At 38.6% G+C, this 21522-nt stretch overlaps 1 protein-coding gene across 2 annotated transcripts in view; it reads left to right on the forward strand.

Annotated features, from left to right (window-relative positions):
• Positions 1 to 21522, forward strand: part of NDST2 (N-deacetylase and N-sulfotransferase 2) — an 83319-nt gene that overhangs the window by 17993 nt on the left and 43804 nt on the right. The window contains exon 2 of one of the 2 annotated variants that reach the window (XM_058188578.1): positions 16847 to 16882. The exons of the other annotated variant lie outside the window; for it this stretch is intronic. The gene's annotated coding sequence lies outside the window, so the exon portion shown is untranslated. The remainder of the gene's footprint in view (positions 1 to 16846; positions 16883 to 21522) is intronic. 2 annotated transcript variants of the gene reach the window in all.

Raw genomic sequence — 21522 nt, forward strand, 5'->3', positions numbered from 1 at the left:
GGTTCTCTGGTCCACAGACGGGGCACATGAATTTCTCAGTTCTCTTCCAGCAACTCGTACATTCCAATCATAGCCCTTCCCCCTCCCTGGCTTCTGTTATCTGGCTGCAAGTAAAAGTTCACAGCAAGTCCTCCATGACAGTCACGTTGTATAAAAACTATATCTAACTAACATTATATGGAAAAAAACACTCAAAATATTCATCTTTCCCTAAAGATGATCAAAAGGATGACAAAAGTTCATATTGGCAGCTAACTGAATTTTGGTTTTAGAATAGAATAGAATAGAATAGAATAGAATAGAATAGAATAGAATTTTTTATTGGCCAAGTGTGATTGGACACACAAGGAATTTGTCTTGGTGCATATGCTCTCAGTGTACATAAAAGAAAAGATACCTTCATCAAGGTACAACATTTACAACACAAATGATGGTCAATATATCAATATAAATCATAAGGATTGCCAGCAACAAGTTATAGTCATACAGTCATAAGTGGAAAGAGATTAGTGATGGGAACTATGAGAAGATTAATAGTAGTGCAGATTCAGTAAATAGTTTGACAGTGTTGAGGGAATTATTTGTTTGGCAGAGTGATGGCCTTCGGGAAAAAATTGTTCTTGTGTCTAGTTGTTCTGGTGTGCAGTGCTCTATAGCGTCGTTTTGAGGGTAGGAGTTGAAACAGTTTATGTCCAGGAAAGGAAAGGAAAGGAAAGGAAAGGAAGTAAATAGCCTGTTCCCATAACAAACATAGCCTTCCCAGGATAAGACTAAATTGCTACCTAGGGTGGATCCTTGCCTTGTATAGTGACATACAAGTTGCCACCAATAAGTTATAAACAAGGCATGAAGTAAAAATCTTCTTCAAATTGAGTTCAGTTCATGGGCACATTTGTGTTGTTTTCTTGTCAATAATGTGGAACTGTTTGTCATTGTCCTTTTCAAATACTAACCCAAATACTAACCCATCCTCCTTGATTTGACATGATTTGCCTCTTATTTACCTACTACCTTTTTATACATCCATCTCTATTAGTAGCTGTAACTGTATAAGTTTTCAGTTAATTAGATGCTGGGTAGAGAAGTAGTTCCTTTTGTTCTTGCCGACTCTCCTGCCAGATGTTGCCAAATCTATGTACATTGAGGAAGATGCTTTTTCCACGTTAGCTGCCTCTATTGTACCTTACAGCAGGGGTCTCCAACCTTGGGCCCTTTAAGACTTGTGGACTTCAAAGCTGGCTGAGGAACTCTGGGAGCTGAAGTCCACAAGTCTTAAAGGGACCAAGGTTGGAGACCCCTGCTTTACAGCCATTTAAACATTCACTGTTGATTATCATTTGTATAAACTAAACCTTCAGTGTTTCCACAGAGAATTGTTTCAAGAGCCGCTGATCATTTTGGTTGCCGTAGATTGCACCTTTTCTAGCTCTGATGCTTGTTTTTAGTTGAAAATAACGTACCTATGCACAGTGTTGCAAGGGCAGTCCATTATAAATTTGTGTCTTTTATGGCTAATACTCAATACACTGAACCATTTTTTATGACTGGCCATTTTTTTCAAATATTTTTCTATTTCTTTAATATGTCTTTTTTGAACCCAGTTAATTGTTTTAATTTGAAGTATAACATTCTACACTGTGAAGCATTTTTCATTTGTCTTCAACCTGGCTATCTTACCAGTCCCTCTCAACATTTATAAAAAGTTAACCTTGCTTCCCATTATTGTTCTTAGAAAATCTTATTTAGTGCAGAGGTAGCATACTAAAAAAATCAAGTCCTATTTCTTGGCAACAAGTTACAAAATTTTGTTAAACCCAATGTTTGGGGTGCATACTAGAATCTGCATGCTTAAAAGTTGGCACAGCTAGATAGGACCTGGACCAAAGTAAAATGTAATTTAAATTAAGTTACTTGAACACAGTTATCTGTGTGTTTAACCACTTTTCTGCTTAATTGTATAAGCAGAATATCAAAATATCAGTGATAAAATCTGGCAGTCTTGATGGCTGTCTGTGGCTTAAACGTGTGCACTCTGAAAATTTAAATGTCCTGAGGTTGGACAGTGAATAATTGTTGGTTTTCCCTCTTGTAGTGATTAGGTATACATGATATCAAGTCATAAGATTTACAAGGTGCACTTAGTGATTGTTCTAAGTTATGACGTACCTCAGGACTACTTACGACCTGATTCTGAAATGCCAATGGCCCCCCTCCCATTTGGTCACATGACTGTTGTATGAAGTTTTTGCTGAAAAGTGGCATTTACTTCTAATTTTGGCAAAACTGTCCCATTGTGAACAATTGGTTCACTTAACAACTGTAGTGTTCACTTAACAACTTCAGCATTTGCTTAATAACCAACGTAAAAAAGATCATAAAATTAGGTTTGTCATAAAAGTGACCTGTTTTTTGACTGTCGTGGCTTACAACCATGATGGGCAGTCTCCATTACGGTTGTAAGTCTAAGACTACTTATATACAGTATACTAATACTGTACACATTAGTTGAAAAAGAAGTTGTTTATAATGAGTTACTTTCAATTTCCTGTTGTTTCACCAAAAAAAATGCATGAAGCTGCAAACAGGATATAACTAGAATGTTTTGTTGAACTTAAGACTATTAGAAATTTAAGAAAAAGAACTATAACATATCATCTGATAAAGGCAAATATAAAATACAATGAATGTAGTAGGGATGGCTGTTCACATAGAAACGTTTATCATGAACAGTTGAAAAGACAATGTCACAGCCAATTTGTCCTTCAAATTCAAGTGCTTTCATTCTTCCTATCTCTGTATCTTTTCCCAGAGCAAAACTCAAGTATCTAAGGCGAGAAAGAAATTTTGCCTTGCTCCACTATTTGTATAATAATGTCATTCTCGCTGAGTCATTGCAATGTCAATTAGACTTTATTCCTACCTGTCATTCTTAAGACACTCAATGCTATTTCTCTGTAACTTCTGTATCATGAGAGGCTATGCATGTCTGAGTACAAGACCAATAGACCTTGACAGAGATTTGAAATGACAAGAGATTTGAAAGGTAGGTGTAACTCTTCTCTTGGTATATATTTTTGTGTGTTCTAGATTCATTGCGGTTGTTAAAAATCTAACTAACCTCATTTCCAAGAAGGTTTATTATTAGCTTTGGTTGGGGTACCACCTGTCATGATCCTATGTGGAGTTAACCTTTGCACTTCATCCAAAAGCTGCAGATTGTGCAGAATGCAGGTCTCAGGTTGGTCCGTGGGCCATCTGACCATGTGCATTGTTTAATATTTGTTGAAACAAGTTTCAACAGAAATCCTACAGCTATCACACCAGGACCAAGGTTTTACATAGGATATATATGAGGCTCTGGGTCAACCATTGAGACTGTGAGGGAACATCCTAGGGATACAGCAGCTCCAGTTTTCGTCTATAAACTAAAAAATGGACCTTTTTCCATGTTGTACGGTAGTCTTTCCAAATTTAGATGATCTCCAGATGTGCCTAACGTAATTCTCAATGATGCCTTTGTAACTGGGGAATATGAAGAATTGGCATCCACAACTGTGGAATTCTGCAGTTCATTGTTTATTCAATACCCAGAGTATGTGGTATATCACATCTGTTTGGGGACTAAAAATAGGTAGAGACGGTTGTCACCATCACAAAATTACAAAGCCATCACAAAATTAGTTATATATTAGTTACAGTATATAGGATATCACTTAGAAGGGAAATTGATTAGCTGTTGCTGAGGAGAATTTGCCATATTGTTTAGGGCACACAAACTTAATATAAGCTATGCTTAGCAGGTAATGTGGGTACGAGGTCAGGATTCTTTTAACAAGACTTGGGATGCTATAAGCTGATTTGCAAATGATGAGGGTTGGTGGTCATTTTCAACCAAGCCCAGGCAAATGAACTTGATCCACATTTTTTTTTTATTTGCATTTATATCCCGCCCTTCTCCGAAGACTCAGGGCGGCTTACACTATGTTAGCAATAGTCTTCATCCTATTTGTATATTATATACAAAGTCAACTTATTTCCCCCAACAATCTGGGTCCTCATTTTACCTACCTTATAAAGGATGGAAGGCTGAGTCAACCTTGGGCCTGGTGGGACTTGCACCTGCAGTAATTGCAAGCAGCTGTGTTAATAACAGACTGTCTTAGCAGTCTGAGCCACCAGATGTGGTTGGATGATTTTAGAAATAGAAACAGGTCCATTTATTTATTATTTTAGACAGGGACGGCAGCACAAAGCTTGAGAATCCCAGTACTAAGCCAGAATGTGGTTTCAGTGTGATGTAAACGCCATCCATTATTAGAGTTTCTTCCATAAACTCTGCTATGAAATATGAATCTAGGTACTCAGCATTCGTACAACATACTAAATATGCGTTAATCACAGCTAAGGCTGCCACTCCTGAAGGTCGCCTTGGTGATTCTATAAAGCAGGATATGAATTGTCAGATCCCTGATGGTTTTCATGGTATCCCAGCAACCTTTGTACTGGTGGGCTCTTTGCAAAGATCAGCCTGTCCCCCGGATATGTTGGAACCGACATACGGTGGATGGGAGATAGGAAGTTCTTCCAGCAGCCCTTCCTCCCCCACAAAAAAAAATCTCCAGGGACTTGGAGGGAGAATTGGAGAGGGTGCTCTGGAATTGGTTTTATTTATTAGCCTTTAGTCAAGACTTGTCAGATCGTGGGTCAAGTGAATTAACTTACAACAAGCTGTAGTTAAAACATTCCTTTTTAGTCATAACTTGATCCATGGTTTGGACTAGGATGCAGATTACAAGTAATCTTTGACTGACAACTACAATTGAGAGCAGAATTTATGTTGCTAAGGAAGGTGAGTCGTACCAATATGCAACTTTTTTGCCATGGTTTTTAAGCGGATCACTTGGTTTTTTTAAATTTTAATTTGCATTTATATCCCGCCCTTCTCCGAAGACTCAGGGCGGCTTACACTATGTTAGCAATAGTCTTCATCCTATTTGTATATTTATATACAAAGTCAACTTTTATTGCCCCCAACAATCTGGGTCCTCATTTTACCTACCTTATAAAGGATGGAAGGCTGAGTCAACCTTGGGCCTGGTGGGACTCGAACCTGCAGTAATTGCAGGCAGCTGTGTTAATAACAGACTGTCTTACCAGTCTGAGCCACAGAGGCCACTTGTAGCTGTTAAGTGAATCGTGCAGTCATTAAATGAATCCAATTTCCCCCACTGACTTTGCTTGTTGGAAACCAGCTGAGAAGGTTGCAAATGGAGTTCAGATAATACCAGGACACTGTAATTGTCGTAATTACATGCCGGTAGCCAATTTTGATGAGGATACCGTCCCAGTCGTAAGTCACTTTTCAGTGTTGTTGTAACTTTGTTAAATGAGCGATTCTGAGTCAAGGACTTCCTGTACAGCAGGGGTCTCCAACCTTAGTAACTTTAAGGCTTGTGGACTTCAACTCCCAGAGTTCCTCAGCCAGCTCTGCTTGGCTGTACAACGTTGCTTATTAGGCTGCATGAACCAAATACGTAGCTGCAAGTGATGGGTGATTTGCTTGTTTTTCACCTACTGCGATGCCCTATCACATCACATGTACAGTGCAAACATTGTGAAACAGCGTTTTGTGTAATTTAACTGAGACAGATGTTCTTGCTTTGTGCTGTGTTAATAAAAATAACTTTAGCCCCTCACTTTTGCTGCTAAAGGCATGTGCATATGAAATATATTTCTGAGCACTTAGAACGAAAATGCTAACCTTTACAGTTCTGCCCTTTCCAGAGCGAGGAGGTAAAAAATGAAATGCTATGGCAAATGCAAATGTTCCAGATACGTTTCGTGTTGCATAGAAATAGGCTCTGTTTGTTGCAAAGCAAATATTAACGTAACATGAGATTATTACATCAATATAACGTAATTTAAAATGAAAATATAAATTAAAACTAGGATTTCAGGTATATTTTACTCATTACAGCTCACCAGTTTGCATTCTATTATGTCTGATCATATTGCTAATAACAAGGAAAAAAAGATAAATGGAAATGGAAAGTTTCATTACAATATAAAATTCCCCTTGTTCATTCCGTTGTTCCTTTGTTGGGCTTCGGGGCTATTTAGAGATGTTTATTTTTTCAGCTTTTCTCTATAACTCTGGTTTTTGTTCCTGCTTCTGCAGGAGAATGCTAATGGAGTCGACCTTTGGGATTGACGCTTGGCCAAAAGCTTAGAGCTCCTGATGGCCAGCAGGACTGGGGGTAACGACCCAGGGAACATTCCCATGTGGCTCACAGCTCAGTGCCAGTGGGATAAATATTCACATGTCCCTTGGGTTCTACTGTGCTAACGTAACAAGATTTCTTGAAAACTGGTTTATGTCTCTGCCTTCTGCTGTTAGGAAAGAGCTAGCTAATTCAGGAATCAATTTAGGCAGGTTTAGAAGTGGGAAAGGAAGGAACTTAATTTGGTCCTTGACCTGCGGAACGGGGCCAAAAAATAACATAACATAACAACAGAGTTGGAAGGGACCTTGGAGGCCTTCTAGTCCAACCCCCTGCCTAGGCAGGAACCCTACACCATCTCAGTCAGATGGTTATCCAACATTTTCTTAAAAATTTCCAGTGTTGGAGCATTCACAACTTCTGTAGGCAAATGTTAAGAGTTGCCTTGCTTTTTTTATACAGATAAGAAAACAATGAGATCATACCCAGTACTTGACCACTACAGGGTACGGCAAGACAAGTTAGGGCAGAAACACACCAAGTAATGAGTACTAGGCCCTGGGATATTCAACATGCTGAACGTAGACAGCATCTGGACGAGAGGATAGAAAATACGTTTATCAAATTTGCAGAGGGGGAGAGAACCTTGGACCAGGGGTCTCCAACCTTGGCAACTTTAAGACTTGTGGACTTCAACTCCCAGAATTCCTCAGCCAGTTCTGGGAGTTGAGGTCCACAAGTCTTAAAGTTGCCAAGGTTGGAGACCCCTGCCTTGGAGGACAGCCTCAGGGTTTAGGAAGATTACAAGATACAGGATATAACAAAATGCCAAATTGGACTGAACCCAGAAACATTTCTCTTGGGAATCCTTAAAATAAAACTTGATAAAAAAAACAAGATATTTGATTTTGCACATTCTAACAGCGGCAAGGATTGCATATTGGAAACTCGGTAACATACCACCAGAGAGTCTGACTATCCAAAAAGTATATGATTGCGCAGAAATGGATAGGCTTACCATAGAATTAGAAGAAAAAGAAGATTCAGAATACTATGCGGTCTGGGAAAATTGGTACACATGGACAATCAATAGAAATAGAAAACAGAAAATATATAAGGCTATTGATGATTAAATGTATATAATGTATATAGAAATTATATGGAAGGTGGATCCAAAATATACAATAATGTCACGGTTCTGTTGAATATCATAATAAAAAAAGGAAGATTACAAGAAGCTGGAAATACGAGCAGAAACTAAAAAAAGAATTACAGTCTTCAGCTTATGACCATCTGTTTGGCAACCATACAATGGCGCTGAAAAAAGTGACATGGCCGGCCATCACACTTCACGACTGCCGCAACATCCCTGCTGTGACACAATTGCAATCCAAGAGCTTGGCAACTGGCACACACCTGCGGCCATTGCAGCATCCGACCTGATGTGATTGCCGTTTGTGACCTTCCCAGCTGGCTTCCAACAAACAGAGTTATCAAAGTCGGTGGGGAAACCAGCAAAGAAGATTTCAAGTCACAGCCGCATGATGTCTTGCTTAATTATCGTGACAAAAAGAGCATAAAATCCGGTGTATTTACACAATTGCTCACTTAACAACCGAACCACTTAACACCGAATTTTTCAGCCCCAATTGTGGTCTTAAGTCAAAGACTATCTATAGCAGGGGTCTCCAACCTTGGTCCCTTTAAGACTTGTGGACGTCAACTCCCAGAGTCCCTCAGCCAGCAAAGCAGGGGTCTCCAACCTCGGTCCCTTTAAGACTTGTGGACTTCAACTCCCAGAGTCCCTCAGCCAGCAAAGCTGGGTCCCCAACCTTGGTCCCTTTAAGACTTGTGGACTTCAACTCCCAGAGTCCCTCAGCCAGCAAAGCAGGGTCCAACCTGGGCAGCAACATATACAGTAAAACTGAACTGTCTTCCTGACTCACAAATTGAATATGAACCAAAGGTATTCTGCAGCCTCCCGCCCCCAAAAACCCCCAAAAGAAACGCGTGCACACACACAGAGGATATAAAGACCTTTAAGACTTGTGGACTTCAACTCCCAGAGTCCCTCAGCCAGCAAAGCAGGGGTCTCCAACCTTGGTCCCTTTAAGACTTGTGGACGTCAACTCCCAGAGTCCCTCAGCCAGCAAAGCAGGGGTCTCCAACCTCGGTCCCTTTAAGACTTGTGGACTTCAACTCCCAGAGTCCCTCAGCCAGCAAAGCTGGGTCCCCAACCTTGGTCCCTTTAAGACTTGTGGACTTCAACTCCCAGAGTCCCTCAGCCAGCAAAGCAGGGGGCTCCAACCTTGGTCCCTTTAAGACTTGTGGACTTCAACTCCCAGGGTCCCTCAGACAGCAAAGCAGGGGTCTCCAACCTTGGTCCTTTAAGACTTGTGGACTTCAACTCCCAGAGTCCTCAGCCAGCAAAGCAGGGGCTCCAACCTTGGTCCCTTTAAGACTTGTGGACTTCAACTCCCAGAGTCCTCAGCCAGCAAAGCAGGGTCTCCAACCTGGTCCCTTTAAGACTTGTGGACTTCAACTCCCAGAGTCCCTCAGCCAGCAAAGCTGGGTCCCCAACCTTGGTCCCTTTAAGACTTGTGGACTTCAACTCCCAGAGTCCCTCAGCCAGCAAAGCAGGGGGCTCCAACTTTGGTCCCTTTAAGACTTGTGGACTTCAACTCCCAGAGTCCCTCAGCCAGCAAAGCAGGGGGCTCCAACCTTGGTCCCTTTAAGACTTGTGGACTTCAACTCCCAGAGTCCCTCAGCCAGCAAAGCAGGGGGCTCCAGCCTTGGTCCCTTTAAGACTTTAAGCTTTGCTGGCTGAGGGACTCTGGGAGTTGACGTCCACAAGTCTTAAAGGGACCAAGGTTGGAGACCCCTGACCTATAGTTTCAAAAGTGCACGTGCAAAGTCCTACACTTGAGTAGGACAAATTAAAAGACTTTTGTATAAAGTGAGGGAGGCCATACTGGGCAGCAACATATACAGTAAAAACTGAACTGTCTTCCTGACTCACAAATTGAATATGAACCAAAGGTATTCTGCAGCCCCCCCACCCCCCGCCCAAAAAACCCCCCAAAAGAAACGCGTGCACACACACAGAGGATATAAAGACTTTTCTAAAGTAAGAGCCCAGAGTTTCATTCCTTCATTGGAAGGATTTCAACAGCCATTGGATCGCCTTCTGTCAGGTATGCTGTAGGGGTGAATGCCTGCTTTAGACACGGGATTTGGACTAAGTGACCTCTGAGCTCTGCACATGTTTTAACAAATGAAGTGGCATCATTTAATCAGATAGGTTAAAGTGTTTTTGAGTGGCTGGGTCTAAACATCGCTCTGCCATAGATGTGGGTGAGATACTGGCAGCTTCCCCTGGTTGAAGTTACCCGGGTAAAACCAGCCTTTATTCAATAGGGTTTTTTAATGTATTGTATTGTATTATCTTTCAGTATTTGCAATTCTTGGATATAAATATGCTTTGATTAGCTACATACTGTATCAGTCCAACTACTGTTACTAACATCTGCAGAAATGTTATGTAAAAGTTCATAATTCATGCAGTATTTTAAGCTTTTAGAAAGCAGATTTCTCCAACCTAGTGTTTGACTACAACTCCCATCATGCTTACTCAGTGGACTTGGGAGGAAGGCATAATTGTAACCGCTAACCAAAATGGAATTTCTAAAGCAACTCGTAGGAGGAGTATCTTTTGTAATGGAAATATGGCAACAGGAGATTGAACAGAAGCTCTCTATCTTACTAGGTCCAGGTTGCTGCCTCATAAATGATGAAGATTCTTGCTAGAGTTTCATTTTGTTTCCAAACTTAAAATTCTTGGGTTTGATTTTTCAAATTAGAGCTGCCCCTGGCTCAGATTTGTGATTCTATACAAAGTTATCTCCTGGCAAGGGAGAGTTTTTCGAAAAGGTCATTTTCTATTGACTTTGCTTCCTGCAGTTGGGCAACTCATTGGCCTGTTATCCCCAGTCCTCTTATCTTTTAAGCATCACCAGGCAAAGTCCTTCTGTACACGACTGTATTAAAGTTATTTAAATTAAGGATCTAAATGAATCTTTTGCCTTAGTCACCTCATATTTCCTGTTTGGCATATTTTGGATGTTTGTTTGGTTAAAATGTAAACGGGATATTACGGTATATTGAAAAATCCATTTCCTTCACAAAAGATGGTGTAAAGTTACGTGGATTCCTCCCCCACTTCACTACTATTTTTGCCTTGTCTTTATTTTGTAATATAATATCTTGAAAGTTACACTCAAGAAGTAGGAGAAAAATGTAAGGGGGGATGGGAAATATCACACATCAATTCTGAATGATCAATACAGGCATAAATGAAATATTTTTCCTCTGGTAGTGGCTAATAACCACGTACTTCCAGGAGAGGCTTATGAAAAGGATTTGTTTTCTTTTGAACCATTAGAAAAAAGTTCAGTTTAAAAGATCAGTAAGTCCTTAATATTACTATATTTTAAATTTCCTTTTTCTCCATTATAAAAGCAACAGTATGCAGTCTATTCTATGTATTTTCATTTGTTTGTTCATTAATCCTAGCCCTAATGGATATATCCTGTTTCTAAGCCCTTTGCTACTGAAATTTGGAGAAATTATACAGAATCACCTGGTCTCAGGGGCAAAAGAAGGAAGAGAGATGGAGGCTGCATGGATGCCTCAAGAATGGTATACAAGTTAAGGGGCTAGCGTGCCTAGAGTGGCCAAGGGTAGTGTTGGGCATAGTATTTAGTAGATGAGAAGGTTGAGATAGATCCTGCAACTCCTAGCACAATCTTCTAACAGCTTAATGGGATATTTTAAAAGAATAATGTTCTATATATTTTTTTCTTAATGGATATCATTTTCATTAAATTAGCCTTTATAAGTATGGTCTTGTCTACTGTGAGCATGAATACGACACAGATTTTTATCTATTTATCTATCTATCTATCTATCTATCTATCTATCTATCTATCTATCTATCTATCTATCTATGTAGGTCTTTGGTTGTTTGGGTTTTCTCCCATGTAAAATTGGAAGTGTCTTGGTGACGTTTCGATGAAGTCTCATTCGTCATCTTCAGGCTTCAGCTTCGTGCTTCTGGGAGCAATGTGTGATCGCAGCTGTTTCTTCCTTTTAACTGCTAGTGGGGGTTTGAACTGATTGGGTGGGAGCTTGGCTGTGCTCTGATTGGGTGGAGGTGTGTTCTGATTGGTTGGGGGGTTTGGCTGTGCTCTGATTGGATGGTGGGGATGGCTGTGGTCTGATTGGCTGGGGGTGTGTTCTGTTTGGGTGGGGGGGCTTGGTTGTGCTCAGGTTAGTCTGAGTTGCAGGGGGATTTGAGTTGGTGAGCTGCATTGCTGTTGTTTGGCTTCGTGTTCTTGGTCGTGCTACATCTTCATAGTGGGTGTCAGTCTGCTGCATGTATGGATTGGAGGGGTTTGAAATGGCTAATGATGCAGCTGCGGTCTGGTTTCTGGTCCGTGGTCGTACTTCATCATCAGTGTGGGTTTGAGTCTGCTTTCTGCATGGATATGCGGTGGTGACATGCTATGTGGCACTCGTGAGTGTGGGTCTTGCGTCATTCTTCATGTTAGGGACTCGTTTGTAGATAAGGGCAGGTTTCCATATGGCTATCCATCCATCCATCCATCCATCCATCCATCCATCCATCCATCCATCCATCCATCCATCCATCTAACTATCTGTCTATCTATCTATCTATCTATCTATCTATCTATCTATCTATCTATCTATCTATCTATCTATCTATCTATCTATCTATCTATCTATCTATCTATCTCCTGGTTTCACAAAACATGCTGCACCAGGAGTGTCACTATATATTCATATTAACTTGTTATATCCAATAAATCACAGCATGCTGAGACAACAGCTGGGTTTCTTATGGATATTAAACCCCACACTGATCAGTCCCATCATAACTAAATCTAGCAAGTTGTGCAATTCATGCCACATTTGTTATAACGGAGTTTCTGAATATGGATGAAGTGAATAGGAGCCATGCCACAGTGAAGAAAGGGCACATGAGTTTTGCAGACGAGTCTCTTGAAGGAAGGAGGGACTGAAAAGCACTAATGACAGAATAGCTTTTTCAGGCAAGTAGAACATGAAAAGAACGAAAAGTTTCTTGGTCCCTGTTGATGTATGTGGTGAATCTCTGAAGCAAATGAATAATATAGAAGGTCTTCTGTTCAACAGGGCATTGAACTAGAAGACCTCCAAGGTCCCTTCCACCTCTGTTAGTTCTACGTTCTAATTAGGATCAAAGGTAATTCAGTATAATTCTGACTTCTGTTCCCAAAATTTGCAGTTTGTTCTGATTCCCTGTGTAAGTAAAGCTGGCAGTGGGCCCAGATTTTGAGATGACATCAAACAAATTGAAATATGATAATATTGCAAGGTCATTTTTAATCACTTTAAGGAAGACTGGAGAATAAAGTTGTTTGATGTTCCTCAGAATTATAATTTAGCATCATTTAGAAGCCTCCACTTTTTCCACTTCTTAAAAGGAAGTCTTATTTATTTCAAAACTGCAAAACACAAACAATTTGTCCCAAAAGTGCTTTTCCAAAAGGCAACTGGACTTTCTTGGCTTTTTCCTCTCTTTTATTGAAAAAGTTTTGCTTCTCACCCAAGAAGCTTCTTCGATTCTGACTGAATGATGGGGAATGGAATTCAGTCAGAACTGAAGAAGCTTCTTGAATAAGAAGCAAAACATTTTCAAGAAAGTCAAATTGCCTTTTGGAAAAGCACCTTTGGGGCAACCAGAACCTGAATGATTGAGTATCCCCATAGACAGAAACAATTTTTAATCAACATGTACAGTATTAAAATAGTTTTTGTTTTTGTGATCCAAATATGGGCTACCTTAACTCTAATTGTAACTTGCAGTATCTTTAATATTTACTTTACAAAGGCTACATATTTTGTAATTTATAATTTGGAATATTATAAGCAATTATTGTGAACCTCTGCATTTGATGAATTTCAAAGAAAATCTATAGAAACATTTAATTTAGCACTACTGAAAAGCACTTGCGCAGCATCTTTTAAGAAAAGTATCAACATGTGACAGAGCCTGTAAAATAATACGGTATTAAAACCTATAAAGTAATAATCCCATCTACAGCAAAAATGCCTGACCATCAGCTTATGATTCTTAGCCATTTATTTTTTACAACATAGATTAGAGACGGATACTGTAGAATTAACTTCACTGAGACTCAACAAAGCATCGATAGATCTAAGTATTAGGGATTTTTCTCCCTTTTAGATTACTCCTAAGAGAAACTCAATATAATCAATAATAGTTGAAGGGACAGCTCACTTTATATTAGAAGTAAGCAAAGCAGGAAATTGCTTTTTTCCTGTACCTGAACAGAATGTGTTTCCTCCTTTTCCATAATATTTTTTTTCTGCAAGGAAGGGAGAAGATATACAGATAAAAATGTTGGCTGAGGATATAAGCCGACCTTTGAAATGTTTATATCCTATTTTTCTCAGACCAGTTCTGGTGTAGTGGTGTGTGGTGTGTGTGTGTGTGTTTTGCATTCTTCCCACCTAGTGCCACTTTCTGGTTACCATGGAGAATCCAATGTTGGCTGCATTCAGGTTGCTGAATAGCTGTGAGGTTGATAGATGGTGAGAATCGTTCATCTCTTTGCCTCCCTCCCTTTCCAAACCCTGCTCGGCTGCCAGTTTGAGCTTTCACTTCTCAGAGAATGGCTGCTGTCAGAGGCATTTGAAAGAGAGGCTGAGCGCATTGTGCTGAGAGGCTCTTTCAGTTTTGAGGATGAGAGCAGCCAGGGTGGGAAGATCCCGGAGATTTAACTACAAAACATCAGCCAGTGAGATAGCTGAAGCTTAAATGTTTACATGCATGTTGGGTTTTTTCACATGCAAGCCATGCACATTTTACCCAGCACACAAAAACATCCTGCTTTTTACCCGTTTCTTGGGGCTCCGTTTCTGGTAGTGATGCATTCTTGGATAGATAAAAAAAGGTAAGTTATTTTTTGACCTCAGAATTAAATTGCATTTCTTGTTAAATTGGCCCTGCTTAACTGATATGTATTTATCCTTTTTAATTCTGGGTGGTTTAGACAATACAGTATATATGGCTGAAATATATGAGATGCTTCTGTTCAGTTTTCTGTTTTCTTACTGTATTCGTTGTTCAAAGTTATTTATAAAGTTATCCAGAATCCCCATTCTTCTTTTATGAGGAAGTGTGGATGGTATTCTTTAGTTCTACATTATTTATGCTCAAATGAAAATCCATATAAATATTTAGCTGTATGGTGATAATTTATGACCTCCTGAACAAATACCTTGATGAAGGTATCTTTTCTTTTACGTACACTGAGAGCATATGTATCAAGACAAATTCCTTGTGTATCCAATCACACTTGGCCAATAAAAATTCTATTCTATTCTATTCTATTCTATTCTATTCTATTCTATTCTATTCTATTCTATTCTATTCGTTAATATATTCTCTATTCTATTCTATTTCTTTTATGTACACTGAGAGCATATGCACCAAAACAAATTCCTTGTGTGTCCAATCACACCTGGCCAATAAAAAATTCTATTCTATTCTATTCTGTAATATATTCTCTATTCTATTCTATTCTATTCTATTCTATTCTATTCTATTCTATTCTATTCTATTCTATTCTATTCTATTTCTTTTATGTACACTGAGAGCATATGCACCAAAACAAATTCCTTGTGTGTCCAATCACACCTGGCCAATAAAAAATTCTATTCTATTCTATTCTATTTCTATTTCTATTTCTATTTTTGTTTCTATTCCTGATTGCTTATTTTTACCCTATGACTATCGTTAAGTGTTGTATCATTAAGTGTTAAATTTGTACCCTGTGACCAGCATTAGTGTTGTACCTTGATGAAGGTATCTTTTCTTTTACATACACTGAGAGCATATGTACCAAGACAAATTCCTTGTGTGTCCAATCACACTTGGCCAATAAAAAAATTCTATTCTATTCTATTCTATTCTATTCTATTCTATTCTATTCTATTCTATTCTATTCTCTAACCCTAATAGAAAAATTTTCAGAGAAGTACTGTATGGAACTAGTAGAGAAGCCAGTCATAACTCAAACAAAGCGGTCCCATCATTTGAGAAGAATTATAATTTCAAGTCAATGTTTAGGTTTGTACATAATTGTAAATTATGTAAAAGATTTTTTTTACCATTCATTTCTGAATAACAGTGGGCTGGGTTTGCATATTACATTAAGCCTGAGTTTAGTCCTCATATTGCACATAGCCAAAAGTTAACAAATGACATAATAACTGAGTGCAGTATGAGAATCCAGTTCACGTAAAATCACCTTCATTATGGTAGTAATGCATTTCTATCATGGGGAGAGGAGGCTTCTCAGAGTTTTGATTTCCACTGGTATTTCGAAGTTTTTTTGATGTTACCTTGCTGTCATTTCATTGGGAGTTTCCCACAGCAAGGCTGTTTCCTGTCAGACTGGTAACTTCTGGAGTTGCTAATTAGCATCTGCTTTTGGACTATAGAGGTCCTGGGGGATACCAGTCTTAATTTGATACTTGATGAGCTTTTGGCAGAAAGAGGCTTTGAACTATCGGATGGAAACATACTTCTATTTTTAAGCAAGCTCCTTTTGAGCTTTTTGATTTTGAGATGATATTTTTATTGCCGCCTTTAGCAAATGGAATAGAATGATCAACAACTCCAAGCTGGAGACCAAAGGCTGGAAGCTATGCTTGAACTAATACCAATTATTCTTTTGGGAGGAGCAGTCCTCTTTTCATCAGGTACCAAAAGCAAAAGTTTCCAGGTTGGTCCACTAACAAATAAATGCTTTAAAATACAAAATAAATTACATGTTTCTAAGCCTCTTGGCAGAGCTTGGGTTGTTTTTTTTTTAACCTATGACTTATTTTGTTCCTTGCTTCTGACAAAAGGTGATTTAATTAGGCTTGAAGATGTCAGAGATGCTTTTCACTTAAACAAATGAGAAATTATGACCTACCACTTGGCTTAGGGGAGTGAGGATTTCCATTCCTGTAGTTCAGCCAACCAGAATCTTCTGCCTCACTACCCTTACTGTGAGCCTGGCCATTATCCCCTAGGAGATATTTTGCTCCAGACATACCACCATCAACTATCAATGAATTTGCACTTTTGGGATATCAGTTTGTTTTCTTATCAATATGCTTGGACAGCTATTACAAGTTGGTATTATCTCTCAAGACTGACAATCAAACTAGGCAAAAAGTTACAGTAATCGGGATTGTACTGCCTAAAATACTCAATTTTTCCTTCTTTTAAACCCCCATCTGAATTTCTACATGTTCATGGATTAACCATATTCATTAATGCCATACATGTATTCAGCGTTGATTTTTACAATCTGTATTTGTTTTGACTTTAAAAGATGCTGGCAAATTTTAATTGTTTTAAAATGACAGGGCTTCAGTGTTGAGTAGGATAAGCTGCATGAACCCTCATCTAGAATTTCACTGCCTTGTAGTTGTTGTGCATCTACCCAAGGTATCCTATTTTTGTTTTGTTTTTTCTTTGAAAGGCTTGTAACTGTGACTCAGAAAATTAAGACCAAAAGGTAAGAATTGCCTGCACTTGCTGAATCCAAGTGCTTAGGATCTCACCATAGGTTAAAACCCTCTTTTCTGTTTTGTATCTGTACAAAACATCCAGGAATGTCAAGATCCTCTCTTGGGTTTTTTTTGTTTTGGTTTTTTGGCTGTCATCTCTCCCACTAAAATGTTCCTCTCCTGAAGAACTTTTGAAAGTGTGTGGGGTTTTTTTTCTTAAGGATTGGATAGTTTTATATACTTTTTATATGCATGACACTGAGTTAGCAGTACTTCAATAAAAGAGTAATAAATTTAGCCAGGTGGACTGTTTCTTTGTGGCCTGAGAAAAAAATGGAATTTCGAGAGTAGGGTGAAAGAAGGGGGGAATCTTGTTTGCCTTCTCACATAATGTCTACTGTTGTGGTGTGAGCCTTTATAGTCTGGCCGCATGAACTGTTCCAATTATTGTTTTAATCTACTAATATGCAGAGCTGTATAAATTTCTCCTACAAACTCAGTGCAAAATTCTTGACATTATTCAGTTTTAATGTCACAGCAGAAGTGGGTTGGATCAGGGGTCTCCAACCTTGGTCCCTTTAAGACTTGTGGACTTCAACTCCCAGAGTCCCTCAGCCAACTTTGCTGAGTTGAAGTCCACAAGTCTTAAAGGGACCAAGGTTGGAGACCCCTGGGTTAGATTGAAGGATAGTGACTCGCCCAATAATTTAAATCTGGAGTCCTCCAGTCTGTGTTCAAGATTGTGTCCTTTTCACTATAGTTTGTTCAGAGAGAAGCAAAATTTTACCATCTAGGAAAAGCAGTGGAACAATAAATTGGTTTGGGACTTGCATAGCTATAAAGCAGATACTTTCTTCAGGTGGGAACTCCTGGAGTGACTTTGGTTCAAACTCACAAGCTTGTTCTGAGAATAAAAATAGGAGAGACCTTTGATGTACTGCCTATAGTAAAATGACAATAATACCAATAGCACTAATATGGTGTAAAAGCTCATAGTTACTACCCAGAAGCTGCTATCAGGAATACTTATACAGTAAAACCAGTCCCATCTCTATATTCAGCATGAGAAAATTCCAACAGGTTAGATGTAAAAACTGAGCTAAACTGTCTTTATTTCATATAAAACATGTACGCATGTGGAAATTTTTATAATTTCTGCAGTCAACATTATTTTTAAGTATGATCATTTACTAAACATTCTGTACTTGGGTCATGTACAGAAAACCCTCAGAGCTATTAAAGAATTAACATAGCGTATATTGTAAAACTGGTGCTTTTTAGGGGAGAAACAATAGAATAGAATAGAATAGAATAGAATTTTTTATTCTATTTTTTATTTTATTTTATTTCTCAAAATCTGAGAAAAACTTATCCAAAAATACTATAGAAAATGAAGCAAATATAAATGATTCTAATGTTTAAAAAAATGTTATCTGAATAAATACAGAAGAATGGAAAGTCTCAGTCTAGCTTCTTTTAAAAATGTTTTTAATGCTTCACAGTTGTTGTTTTTTTGTTTACATTTATACCCCGCCCTTCTCCGAAGACTCAGGGCGGCTTACAATGTATAGGGCAATAGTCTCATTCTATTTTGTATATATTTACAAAGTCAACTTATTGCCCCCCCCCAACAATCTGGGTCCTCATTTTACCTACCTTATAAAGGATGGAAGGCTGAGTCAACCTTGGGCCGGGCTCGAACCTGCAGTAATTGCAGGCTTTGTGTTCTTAATAACAGGCCTTACCAGGCAGAGCTAAACCGGTGCTTGTGAACCTGAGTGTGCCACTTCTAGAATTTTTCAGATAAACTGGAGAATCATTTATGCAGCAGTTCAGGTGAGCTACAGCCCTCTTGCTAAGCCACTTCAGAGAATGAAAGAATGTTGATAGGCAATAGTCTCATTCTATTTGTATATATTTACAAAGTCAACTTATTGAGATCAGCTATTATTTTTTTTTGAATTTATATCCCGTCCTTCTCCGAAGACTCAGGGCAGCTTACACTATGTCAAGCAATAGTCTTCATCCATTTGTATATTATATACAAAGTCAACTTATTGTCCCCAACAATCTGGGTCCTCATTTTACCTACCTTATAAAGGATGGAAGGCTGAGTCAACCTTGGGCCTGGTGGGGCTTGAACCTGCAGTAATTGCAAGCAGCTGCTGTTAATAACAGATTGTCTTACAGTCTGAGCCACTCAAGGACATTAATTATGTTGAAGAAAAAAAATGATCTGGAAAGTTTAAGCAAAATCATTTCTGCTAGACTTTTTAAGGAGTGGTAAAAATAGTTTAATTAACAATCTCCACACCAATATCTGACTTCAGTGTTTTTCCTGGTATTTTTTGCTCCAACTCAGGAACTACGCTTCCTTAAACATGCTAGAAACATTAAATCATTTTTCTGGGGGGAAAAACTTAATGTTCCTGGTAAATAATCTTAGGTTACGGCTTCAGTTTCTTACCTTTTTGTTCAAGATGCAAAACAGCAGCTTGAATGCTGTCATGTACAATTTAAGCACAATTTGTTGATTTGTTACTATTTCTTCACTTGCTGGCCCTTTTTGAGAGGAGAATGATCCTGTGTAGAATTCTTAAACCAGTTGGGACTGTGCCTGTTTCCAAGTGCATTTTTATTAGGCAGTTTAGAGAAAATGTAGACATGAGAAAGGGGAAGGAAGGAAAAAAAAATAAAAGGATAGAGCCCGTGTATTCAAGTTTGCTGCAATAGATTCTGAGGTGTAATGCCTACTTTTTCTACTTTGAGAAGTTTGCAGGAATGTAAACATTGCTTGATAATAGCGTTGCTGCTCAAGGGGCTGCAAATAGGGCTCTTCTTTTTAAAAAAAAAGAAAGAAAAGGAAAATAACAACAGGAAACATGTGCCAGGTGGTCACTAAAATCTATGCAATTACAGGCTATACAACTTTAATTAAAAGATGGACATGTTAGCTTCTGTATATTTTATGTTTACTACGAGTCTCTTCGTCAAACACTTAACAAATTGCTTTTTACTGTTCTGTACTGCTTTTTACAGCAGGAATTCTGTCCGGGCCACCAAATTTAATTTTAATTTTAAATTTAAGCCAGTTTAACTCCTAATACCTCCTAAGAGCCGCTGCCAGAGAAATCTAGTGGTCTTTTGCTCTTTGCCTGACCTTTAAGGTACCATCAGCCTTGAGAAAGGAAGTTTCTCCTAAGAAAAAAAGAAGCATTGGAATTGTGATGATTGTTTATTTTAAAACTTAGACAAAAATGACTAGTTTTCCAAATGACCAAGATATCTAAATTTGAGTCTTTTCCATCTTTTTATTGGACCATGTAGTTTTTAAAAACCCAGACAGTTTCTTCTCAAAGAGAGTTTTTATCTAATTAGAAATGGGTGTTTAAAAAAAACCCCAGCACCTGAGATGGCGAAAATATCAGCCTTTTTGAAAGACAATATGCAAGAAAGATACTAAAGGAATGGAAAAAATGGATTGACTATATTCAAAGTAGATATCAGACTAAGAGTTATCAGACTGTTTTTGAATGATGTATTATTTTTGATTGTTTTCGGGGGAAGTTAGGAACTGATGAGAATTGTAGGAATATAATTAAGTTGGGACGAAATTTTTTTAGCATATGTTTGTTTTATTTTTAACTATACCTTGTGCTCGTTCCGGGAAGGGGGGGGAGGGGGGTTGTGAAGGGGGGGGAAATGGGGGGGAATTTTCTGTAAAACTTTTTGAATAAAAAAAAAAAACCCAGCAGATGCTGACTACCTCCAACATAAAAAAAAATGTTCAAGCTAATAGAGCACAATACGCCACTTTCCCAAATATAATGAGGGTCTTTTATATCCTGGATAAAAATACATCTATATATTGCAAACTGAGCTTCACAACAGATTGTCACTAAAAGCAGCTTCTGGAAACTTGTCTTGCAGACAACTGTGAATGTATCCAGCTCATCAGTTTTGTTTTGTTGACCTTGATTAAACAATGCTGAGCTTAAGTAATAAATATCTAATTGTACAACTTTATTCAAAGTAATTGAAAAATGTAAGTTTAAATTTGATTTTGGTGCAAATTTTACAGATTGGATGGTATATTGTTCCTCTGTTACCTCTGTGATTATTTTCTCTGGAAAAAAAACATCTCTGGCCACAGCTGGGTCTTTTCCAGAGACTCTAGAGCAGGGGTCTCCAACCTTGGTCCCTTTAAGACTTGTGGACTTCAACTCCCAGAGTCCCTCAGCCAGCAAAGCAGGGGTCTCCAACCTTGGTCCCTTTAAGATTTGTGGACTTCAACTCCCAGAGTCCCTCAGCCAGCAAAGCAGGGGTCTCCAACCTTGGTCCCTTTAAGACTTGTGGACTTCAACTCCCAGAGTCCCTCAGCAAAGCAAAGCTGGCTGAGGAACTCTGGGAGTTGAAGTCCACAAGTCTTAAAGGGACCAAGGTTGGAGACCCCTGCTCTAGAGAGTGTCTGCTTGACCGAATATGATGGCATAATTAGATATCCAAAGAGCATGACAAATACCAGGAGAGAAACTACCAGGAGAGTGCTTCATTAAAGGTGGATATAGCAGCATTTTCTCAGGATGATGGATTCTGGTATATCTGTAGAGATTATCTATTAATGTAGTCTGATGATCTTATATGTTTT

Source organism: Ahaetulla prasina, chromosome 6, assembly GCF_028640845.1.
Source record: "Ahaetulla prasina isolate Xishuangbanna chromosome 6, ASM2864084v1, whole genome shotgun sequence".
Classification (NCBI taxonomy): domain Eukaryota; kingdom Metazoa; phylum Chordata; class Lepidosauria; order Squamata; family Colubridae; genus Ahaetulla; species Ahaetulla prasina.